General features: G+C 41.0%; 1 long non-coding RNA gene across 2 annotated transcripts; it reads left to right on the forward strand.

The window, feature by feature from the left end:
* Window positions 1-7,314: 7,314 nt before the first annotated feature.
* On the forward strand, window positions 7,315-10,660 carry LOC133386645 (uncharacterized). 2 transcript variants are annotated; one of them, XR_009763227.1, is made up of 3 exons: window positions 7,315-7,535; window positions 8,925-9,010; window positions 10,422-10,660. It is a non-coding gene; the product is annotated as an uncharacterized LOC133386645 (long non-coding RNA). The 2 variants fall into 2 exon arrangements; XR_009763228.1 differs by lacking the exon at window positions 10,422-10,660 and adding an exon at window positions 10,025-10,309.
* Window positions 10,661-11,141: the final 481 nt, after the last annotated feature.

Consider the following 11,141-nt stretch of genomic DNA (forward strand, 5'->3'; position numbering starts at 1 on the left):
AAGAAAATCCAACACGGTCACATTTGACTTCAAAAGAGGAAACTTCACAAAAATGAAGGGATTGGTAAAAAGAAAGCTGAAAAACAAAGTCCAGAGGGTCACATCACTCGAAAATGCTTGGAAGTTGTTTAAAAACACTATATTAGAAGCTCAACTGGAGTGCATACCGCAGATCAGAAAAGGTACCGCCAGGGCCAAGAAGATGCCAGTATGGTTAACGAGCAAAGTCAAGGAAGCTCTTAGAGGCAAAAAGTCTTCCTTCAGAAAATGGAAGTCTTGTCTGAATGAAGAAAATAAAAAGGAACACAAACTCTGCCAAAAGAAATGCAAGACGACAATAAGGGATGCTAAAAAAGAATTTGAGGAGCACATTGCTAGGAACATAAAAACCAACAACAAAAAATTCTATGAATACATTCAAAGCAGGAGACCATCTAGGGAGGCGATTGGACCCTTGGATGATAAGGGAGTCAAAGGTGTACTAAAGAACGATAAGGAGATTGCAGAGAAGCTAAATGACTTCTTTGCATCTGTCTTCACAGTGGAAGATATAGGGCAGATCCCTGAACCTGAACTAACATTTGCAGGAAGGGATTCTGAGGAAATGAGACAAATAATGGTAACAAGAGAGGAAGTTCTAGGCTTAATGGATAATATAAAAACTGACAAATCACCGGGCCTGGATGGCATCCACCCGAGAGTTCTCAAAGAACTCAAAGGTGAAATTGCTGATCTGCTAACTAAAATATGTAACTTGTCCCTCGGGTCCTCCTCCATGCCTGAGGACTGGAAAGTGGCAAATGTAACGCCAATCTTCAAAAAGGGATCCAGAGGGGATCCTGGAAATTACAGGCCAGTTAGCTTAACTTCTGTCCCTGGAAAACTGGTAGAAAGTATGATTAAAGCTAGATTAAGTAAGCACATAGAAGAACAAACTTTACTGAAGCACAGCCAGCATGGCTTCTGGAAGGGAAAGTCCTGTCTCAGTAACCTATTAGAATTCTTTGAGAGTGTCAACAAGCATATTGATAGAGGTGATCCAGTGGACATATTGTACTTAGACTTTCAAAAAGCGTTTGACAAGGTACCTCACCAAAGACTTCTGAGGAAGCTTAGCAGTCATGGAATAAGAGGAGAGGTCCTCTTGTGGATAAGGAATTGGTTAAGAAGCAGAAAGCAGAGAGTAGGAATAAACGGACAGTTCTCCCAATGGAGGGCTGTAGAAAGTGGAGTCCCTCAAGGATCAGTATTGGGACCTGTACTTTTCAACTTGTTCATTAATGACCTAGAATTAGGAGTGAGCAGTGAAGTGGCCAAGTTTGCTGATGATACTAAATGGGCCAGGGTTGTTAAAACAAAAAGGGATTGCGAAGAGCTCCAAAAAGACCTCTCCAAACTGAGTGAATGGGTGGAAAAATGGCAAATGCAATTCAATATAAACAAGTGTAAACTTATGCATATTGGAGCAAAAAATCTTAATTTCACATATACGCTCATGGGGTCTGAACTGCGGTGACCGACCAGGAGAGAGACCTCGGGGTTGTAGTGGACAGCACAATGAAAATGTCGACCCAGTGTGCGGCAGCTGTGAAAAAGGCAAATTCCATGCTAGCAATAATTAGGAAAGGTATTGAAAATAAAACAGCCGATATCATAATGCCGTTGTATAAATCTATGGTGCGGCCGCATTTGGAATACTGTGTACAGTTCTGGTCGCCTCATCTCAAAAAGGATATTACAGAGTTGGAAAAGGTTCAGAAGAGGGCAACCAGAATGATCAAGGGGATGGAGAGCCTCCCTTATGAGGAAAGGTTGCAGCATTTGGGGCTTTTTAGTTTAGAGAAAAGGCGGGTCAGAGGAGACATGATAGAAGTGTATAAAATTATGCATGGCATTGAGAAAGTGGATAGAGAAAAGTTTTTCTCCCTCTCTCATAATACTAGAACTCGTGGACATTCAAAGAAGCTGAATGTTGGAAGATTCAGGACAGCCAAAAGGAAGTACTTCTTTACTCAGCGCATAGTTAAACTATGGAATTTGCTCCCACAAGATGCAGTAATGGCCACCAGCTTGGATGGCTTTAAAAGAAGATTAGACAAATTCATGGAGGACAGGGCTATCAATGGCTACTAGCCATGATGGCTGTGCTGTGCCACCCTAGTCAGAGGCAGCATGCTTCTGAAAACCAGTTGCCGGAAGCCTCAGGAGGGGAGAGTGTTCTTGCACTCGGGTCCTGCTTGCGGGCTTCCCCCAGACACCTGGTTGGCCACTGTGAGAACAGGATGCTGGACTAGATGGGCCACTGGCCTGATCCAGCAGGCTCTTCTTATGTTCTTAATGGCATGAAGGTATACTGTCTTTTATAAAACCATGGAACCGTAAAGATGGATTTTCTAGTCCAATCTTCTTCCTTAAGAAACCATATCATGGTATAAAACATCACTGTCAGAGCATTAAAACAACACCAACAACCCTAAAAGGAAAAACACTCCAAATTTCCCTAGCCAACTTATTGTGAGGAACACCCAACATTTTGTAGAGTCAGATGTGAATAGACAGAACTTTGGTCTCACAATGGGCTTATTTCTTCCTATGCCATTTTTTCCCTCCATGTACGAAAAATAATACACCAGAATGAAAAATCCAAGTGGGTGTTACATGAAATTCAGTAAGCAGAAATCTATTCTGCCGAACTGCACATGATATAAGAGTCCCATGATTAGTCTCTTTCTCTCTCTCTTGTTTTACTAAAATGGAGGTGTGGGAGGCTGTGAATTTGATCAAAGCAGTAGCAGAACCATTAACCTTTCACAATGGGCAATTTGTCTGATAGGAACATGTGAAGCTGACTCACACCATGAGACCATTGATCTTCTAGCTTAGTGTCTGCATTGACTTGCAGCAGCTCTACAAAGTTTCACGCAGGGGTCTATCTCATCCATACCTGGAGATACCAGGGATTAAACCTGGGGCATTCTTCAACTAAAATATTTTATTTAAATGATTTACTGGTGATGTTTCTTAACCATTCTTCATCAAAATGTTTTTCCTGACACATGTGCATAGACACAGCCCACAGGGAATGGGTTAAACACCCTCTCCCATGCTGCTGTCCTTCTTCTCCACAGCTTCACTGGAGTAAAAACAAAACATGGGAAGACTTATCAGAGGTCTCCTTCGACATGTGTAGCTTGGCCCCAAGATTGTAGAGAATAGTGGCCTCCAATTAAAATGTGTATTCATTGTAGTTTGTCACCCCATTCCTGAAAGCTTATGTTGGGCAATGAAGATCAAATGTAATCAATGAGACTGGTACTAAAACCCCTCTGGGGTTGGCCCTAGTTGAATTTACCGTTCTAGGGGAAAGAAAAGTTATTATTTCAGGTAACAAGAAGTTATAGATCATGCATGTGAAACAGAGTCTGTAAGCAGTTTGTAAAAGGGAAAGGGTAGTGATGGCTGCAGAACTCCTTTTAAAAAGGAAGAAAGGAAATCCCCTGCAGTCATTACTCTCTGAAAGATGTGAAATTCCTCAAACTGCAGGCACCATCGACGGGATGAGGGATAGTCCTGCCAAGCAACATATGTGCCTTAGGAGCGCTGATATAACTGGGTATTCTAAAGTATACTGGAACAAATGTTCTCAAAATACAAAACAAATTGCCTTTTTTGTGGTGGTTGTGGGTATTTAATTTTCAAGGGATGGTATCCAACTAGCTAATTCCATTGGTTCAAGGATTTCTGCTCATCTCCTCATGCACTCTCCCCAAATCTGCTCCAAATCTGCGAACACCCAGAACAGATTTGAGGGGGGCATGAAGGGAGGAGTAGGAAGTTGCATTGTGCAAGTAGAAATCCTTATTCTGATGGAAAAGTTACTTGGATAAGATAGTGTCCAACATATCCAAGAGCAGACCTTCAAACTTGTTGCAAGTCTTACTTCAGTCCATTGAAGTCTCTCTGTCTCTCACCCCTGCTCCCACTGAAACCTTGACTCACACTAAAAATAGTAGGTTTGGTACAAAATCAGGGCAATAAGAATAACTGAGCAAATACCAGATTTCATCTTAGAAGAGAAGTGAAAGCGAGATGATGATGATACAGAGGAATTGTTGGAAACAAATTAAGCCAATTTTTTAATTTAATTTGCATGGATGGATGAAACATTGAGACAAGTAGATGTTCATGTTTGAACAGGTTTGGAGGTGAAACTTACATATGTTCATTGCAGTCTGGTTAGCATTTAAGGCTGCAATCCTAAACTAATTTACTGAGAAGAAAGTCACATTAAAAAACATGTGAAGAGCCTGCTGGATCAGGCAAACAGCCCTTCCAGACCAGCATCTTGTTCTCATAAGGGCCAACAAGATGACCACGGGTAGCCCACAAGCAGGACCTGAGTGCAACAGGATGTCATGGCCCCCTCAGAGGACTCCTCCGATGAGGACAACTCGGGAGTAACAGCAGCAGACCCAGGAGCAGCAGGAGACACGGAGGAGCCTCCTGAGAATCCAGCTCCTTCTGCCCCTCAGCTGCAGAGCACCCCAGGGACAGCAGAGGCCCTGCAGCCAGACACAGATAGTGAACAGGATACTCCCCCCTCACCTGCAGAAAGTAGACAGCAGAAGGTCAGGCAGAAGAGAGGCAGGCCTGTCTCCTTAAGGCCCAAACACTGAGGGCTCACACCTGCTGTCCATCCTGCTCTTTATAAGGCACACCTTGGCTGCAGCTTGTTGCTGACTGCAATGTCAGGCGTGGCTTTGTGTAGACCTAGTTTCCCTGCAGCATCTCTTTGACTGACCTCCTTGGCAATTGATCCTGGATCTCGCTTCTGGACTTCTGACTCGGCAAGTATGCTTCGGATAGGCCTGGCAGATTTACAACCTGACTGCTGGCTAAGGACTTTCCTTCCCTGCCAAAGACCCAGGAATTTCCAGCCCTCCCTGCCACTGCTGATGCAGTGTAGAGCTGACACAGGAATCTCCCCACTTGTGGTTACTAGCGACTGATATTCAGCAGCCTACTGCCTCCAACAGTGGAAATGCTCTGGACTTACTTCTGAGTAAATATGCTTAAGATTGCATTGAACAACAGGAAAAGAGTGAGGGAATTACTTTCCCAGAGACTATCAGACAGTTAATACATTTTACATTTCTTTCTGGCTTATGGTCTCAAGGCTATGAACTTCAAATATAGCTGAGGTCAAACATAAAACAATTCACTAATAGGCAAAAAAAACCCTTGTGGTTTAAGAACGTACCTATATCCCACAGATATTTCTATCAAACTTTAAAAAGCAGGGAAATTGGGCAGCTATGGTGAATGCACCAGGGGAGCAAGAGACCTGACCTCCTCTCTGAGAAGTGGTACTGCCCTACAAATTTGTCAAAATGCAAACACAATTTGGGTTGGTCTTTCACAGTCCAATCCACTTGCTGTGTAGCTTGGAAGAATTTGGTAACATGTGCCTCTGAGCATATGGTGAGTGGTGGTAACACCTGCCATCTCAAAGGAGGGAGAATTACATTTTTGTATGTTTGTTGGTGTTCTTCTTACTTTGCTTCTTTCCTATGTTACTAATGTTTCTACAGAGAATCTAACCTAGAAAATTATATTTCTCTCATTCATCCTAGAAATCTGTGTCAAATTTATTTTTATTAATTTCAAAGCCTTTTTATTGGTCAACGTCAACTTTCTTAATAGTGTTGAAAGAATTGCAGTGGCTGCACGTATAAGCTAGAGCTTATTCTATGGGAAATAAATTCAAATGGAGGTGCAGGCCTGCCATCCCTAAGCCACTCCTACTAGACTTTATTATTATTATTACCCCTGGAGATGCGGTGGGACCATAGCAATGATTGTGTTTGGATGTTCTATTCAAAGTTGATTGACCAGAACAAAGGATGGGCAGAAACAAGTCCAGAGTATCTCTAAATGTGAGGCATTGTATTGAATATAAATATAAGGAACAGTAAAAGGATACTGGGCTAAAGATAATGTATTGAATATTAATGTAAGGAACAGAGAAGGGACTGGACTATAGTTTTGGGGTTTTAGGGTGGGCAATGCCCCACCTATCCTTAGTGAGTGGCCTCCACTGATGGAAACATACCATGACCTGTAGCACCAGGAAAGAAAGAAGGGGATAGCTGAGACCTGTGGCGATGCCGAGACGGGAAACAGAACCTTTGATTTGGTTTCTTTCTTCTTTCTTCTTTCTTTCTTTCTTCTTTCTTCTTTCTTTCTTTCTTTCTTTCTTCTTTCTTTCTTTCTTTCTTTCTTCTTTCTTTCTTTCTTCTTCTTTCTTCTTTCTTTCTTCTTTCTTTCTTCTTTCTTTCTTTCTTCTTTCTTTCTTTCTTCTTTCTTTCTTTCTTTCTTTCTTTCTTTCTTTCTTCTTTCTTTCTTTCTTTCTTTCTTTCTTTCTTTCTTTCTTTCTTTCTTTCTTTCTTTCTTTCTTTCTTTCTTTCTTTGGGATCTGCATCTGTCTCTCATAAACACAGGAAACTGACTTATCCTGAGTCAGACTGTTGAGATGCCAGAGACTGACCCTGGGACTGCAGTCTGATGGTTCTTTTTTATTCTGACCTTTCTTTTGTCTTTCTTTATTTCTGCCATGGCTAAACTTTCATCATTTCCAATGCTTAAGTGTATCTAAGCTTCCCCACCCCCTTTTCAATTGATAACACAAAGTTTAATTCTCTAGACTTAATTCTTGTAATTGGTGGAGGTTGGTTCTTTGGGGCAAATGGGGCACTGCCCCAGCCTCAGTCTGCCCTCTTAAACATTTGCCATGCGCCTGTCCTTCTGCTTACATACATCCAGTCCACTGCTTGTCACCTTCCTCCTCTTTAGTCTCCGTGTTGCAGAAGTCAACAGGAAGTTGAGGATGGGGAAAAAACTAGAATCAATTGACTCTCCCTGTCATTGGCTCTGGCTCCACTACTGGTTTGGGCTTCCTGCCTTCCACCCTGCCAGTCCCAATGGACACCAGCCACTTCTGCTTGTAATGCTCTTCTACCCAGCCTTTCTATTTCTTATGTTCAACAACCACTTTCATCTTCTTTATATTCTACAGCTCATTTGCTTTTCCTTATTTCTCAGTTTTTTCCCATACTTCTCTGCTTCTTTCTGCTTCACAGTGTCTTTCAGCTGTCTCTAGAATTCAATTTTTGTTGGCTTAGAAATGTCCTACTGCTCTAGTTTCATATTTTTGCTCTCTTTTCTCTTTACACTCCCTCTATAGTGCTACTTTACTTCTTATCAGACTTAAAATCGTATGTCATCTATTTGTCTCCTTCCTCTCCTATTATCCTTTATCTTGGGAATGACTTGCCTCCTGTTATTGCACTATCTTCATCAGGTTTGTTTTTAAACAGCTTTTGAAGACACACTGGTGACACATTTGCCTGTTGTGTAAATTGCTATTGTGCTCCTTTTCTCGTTCCCTATCGTTCTTTGTCCATTAGATACTAAGCCTGGAGGAAGGTTCCATGGCAGAGCTACTGCCACTTTCTGGCATTGTGCTTGTGACTAAGGTAGGAGATGGGACAGCAGCTTTTTCTTACCTTTTGCAGGGGGGGACTTTCAATTTTTCCCTTTTAATGTGGCCAATGGGGGGAGGGATTAACTATGCCATTTCCCAGGCTCAGAGCACCTTTTGGGTGCATACTGGGATAATCGGGAGAGTTATGATCCTGCAAATCCTCAGCCACCCCAGAATTGCCCCCCTTTGCCCCCCCATGGCAGAACACATGACAAGTATCCCTCATCTTGTAGCAGTGCATTTGGTTTCACCTAGGAAAAAGGCTCAGCAATACTGCATGTGACTGACCAGGAATGAGATCTTGGTGTCATAGTGGATAAGTCGATGAAGATGTTGACCTAGTGTGCAGTAGCTGTGAAAAGGACGTTCCATACTAGGGATCATTACAAAATGAATATAGAATAAAACTGCAAATATAATAATGTATAGATTATATAAATATATGGTGTGTCCACATTTGGAATACTGTGTGCAGTTCTGGTCACCTCACATCAAAACAGGTATTGTAGAGTTGGGAAGGGTTCAGAAAAGGGCAAACAAAATGATCAAGGGGATAGAGCAACTCCTCTATGAGGAAAGGTTTAGCATTTGGGGCTTTTTAGTTTAGAGAAAAGGTAAGAAGTGGCATGATAGAGGTATACAATATTATGCACAGCATAGAGAAAGTGGATAAAGAAAAGGGTTTCTCCCTCATAGACTAGAACTCATGGACATCCAATGAATTGGAATGTTGGAAGATTCAGGACAGACAAAAAAAAGTACTACTTCACACAGCGTATAGTTAAACTATGGAAATTGCTCCCAGAGCAGGAAATGATGGCCACCAACTTTAAAAGACCTTTAGACAAATTCACTTTAAAAGAGTATTAGACAAATGCATGGAGGATGATGCTATCAGTGGCTACTAGCCAAGTCCTGCCTCCATGGTTCGGGGCAGTATGCTTCTGAATACTAGTTGCTGGAAACTGTGCTCCTGTCCTCCTCAAGGGTTTCCAATAGGCATCTGGTTGAGCCACTATAAAAGCAGGATGCTGGACTTGATGGGCCATTGGCTTGATCCAGCAAGCTCCTCTTATGTTCTCAGAGCATGTTCTGGAGTGCAGAAAGTGAAGGGGAAGAGCCATAGCAAGGAAGGGCTTGTAGCTCAGTGGTAAAGCATCTGCTTTGCATGTAGGAAGGTCCCTAGTTGCCCGACTGGGAAAGAACCCTGCCTGAGACCCTGGAGAGCCATTGCCAGTCAGTGTAGACAATTCTGAGTTAGATGGACCAATACAGTTGAAACTGAAAAGGAGACAAATGTTACATGTCTCTCTGTTCTGTACAGGGAGGGGAGTAAGTGTGAGTGGTGATATCCATTTAAGAGGTTTGCTTGCTTACGCAGCCTAGCATGTTTCCTTACTGGTGCACCAAAGAGAGAACATCACAGTGCACACTCCAGAGAGACAAAAAGTTTCAAGAGACAATCAGGTAAAAAGAAAAGGGTTAACAATGAAACTTTTTTTCATGGTTAATATATTCTTGCACTCTTGTGTTAGTAAAAACTGGATAATTTGAATTGTGCACCCCAATCTTAGATTCTCAGCATTTTAAAGTAAAGGTAGCACAAGCAAAATTTAAAGTGCAATCCTATGCATGTCTGTTCAGAAGTTACTCCCATTAAGGATTTCAGTCTAAACCTTTTGAACAGCTGGCACATATCTTTGTTCTCTGAATACAATAACCTCCCCTTTTTATTATTCTCTCCAGTCCTTTCTGTTCTGTAATGTATGCAATTTCTTTTTAAAGAAAACTTCACACCCTCCTTGAGTGTTAATGCTTGGCTGGAATGTGCCCTTGAACTTTGATTTGTAGAAACTAGCTTACTGTACAAAGCTAAAATTCACTTTCATTGTGCTGTCCACTTTTGCTTCTGGCCGTGCCTGCCATTAGGATGTGGCCCCCAAAGTTGCCCAGAAGGGAATGTGGCCCTTGAAGTGAATAAAGTTCCCCATCCCTGTTATTGGGGAAGAAACTTGGGTTGGTTATAAAAATATGGGTATTTGAGGAAAATGTGCATAAAAATGTGTATATTAGTAAAAATAACATAAAATGCATTGTATCAAGCAAACATTAATATATAAATGTGTATCTTAGAAGAAATTTGCATCAAGTGCTGACATATTTTCATGAGGATCTTTTTTCAAAAACCAAAAATTAAAAATATGAAATATTTTATGGAGAACATATGGAGAAATTTTTATGGAGAAATATGGATAATAAAGTGGAATATTAAGAGAAACTGAATTTGACAAGTTCATCAATTCCTACCTGTTATAAAGCATTGCAGAGTTTTTTTGAATCTGTGTCTAGACTCTGAAGAAAACTTGCTACGCAGATGCTGGTTTGACAAATCAAATGAATAAGTTGTTAGGTGGAGCTTTTAAGATCAGTTTCAATGTCATTTCTAGACTGATCCAACTTTTTTCTTTTCTTTTTTTAAAGAGATTTAGGATACATGGCTCCCCAGTACTTCTCTGGCAGAATAATTTGGCTGAATTAGCAATGCTGTCTTCTAGTCCTTCTGTATGTATCTCATGCTATTGGACTCTTGTAACCTAACTCCATTCCGGCAAGAAAATGTTTTCTGCACTGTTACATCTTTATGTCTCATAATTTGTTTTCCTTTGTGTAGGGAACATTTGGAGTAATTCCTATATTTTAAGACCTGAAATATGTACAGACTATGGTTAAGTTGTGCCTTTTTGTTGGTTAAAAACAAAGGAAGGATTGATGCAAAACAGTTTATGATGTTATTTTTATTTGTTTGTTGTTTACAGTCTGCTTTTTACCAAATGTCAGTTACAAAACCCTTGCCTGATATGTTTTTCTTTCCTCCAAGTCTTTGAATAAGACCTGAGGCTTTGAGAGCTGCTCAGTTTCCTTTGAGTCGTTTTGGGGAAGGCCTTCTTTGCCTTGGACAAAGCTTGAATTACTCGAAAACAGTCTTCTTTGCTTGTGGATTCGGCCTTTGTGGGAAGGAAAGGCACACTCCTACTATTTATTCTGTGTGGTGTGGATGTTATTATATTATATATTATTTTATTTAGTTTCTTCATGACTTTCCACAAGAAAAGTATCAAAGCGACTTGGAAATCCATAAAATGCAAACGACAAGCATTTAAAATGAAGTATTTCAAGAAAATACAGTTTTATTTCTAATTTTACTTTTTTGATAAAAGTGCTAATCCAATAATACTATAAAAAGGATTATTTTACCCCACCCTACTAAAAGAGGAGCACATTACTGTATGATCCAAATTAAGAACAAAGTCTGGGTAAAAAGGAATGTCTTAGTCTGGCGCCTAAAGTCTGACAATAATGGTGCTAGGAGTGATTTCCTCAGGAGGGCATTCTGTAAATGGGGAGCCACCACTGAAAAAGCCCATTCTCACATTGCCACTTGCCACACCTCCCTCAGAGAGGGCACTTGTATATAGGCCTCTGGTGATGATTGCAGGGCCTGGGTAGGTTCTTAAGTGAAATCTAATCTATAATGTCATGGTTACAAACCCTGAAACTCCTAGATTCCATAACAAGCTGCTTAGGTTGCATGGATAAT

The sequence above is a fragment of the Rhineura floridana genome, chromosome 6 (genome assembly GCF_030035675.1).
Source record: "Rhineura floridana isolate rRhiFlo1 chromosome 6, rRhiFlo1.hap2, whole genome shotgun sequence".
Taxonomy (NCBI): domain Eukaryota; kingdom Metazoa; phylum Chordata; class Lepidosauria; order Squamata; family Rhineuridae; genus Rhineura; species Rhineura floridana.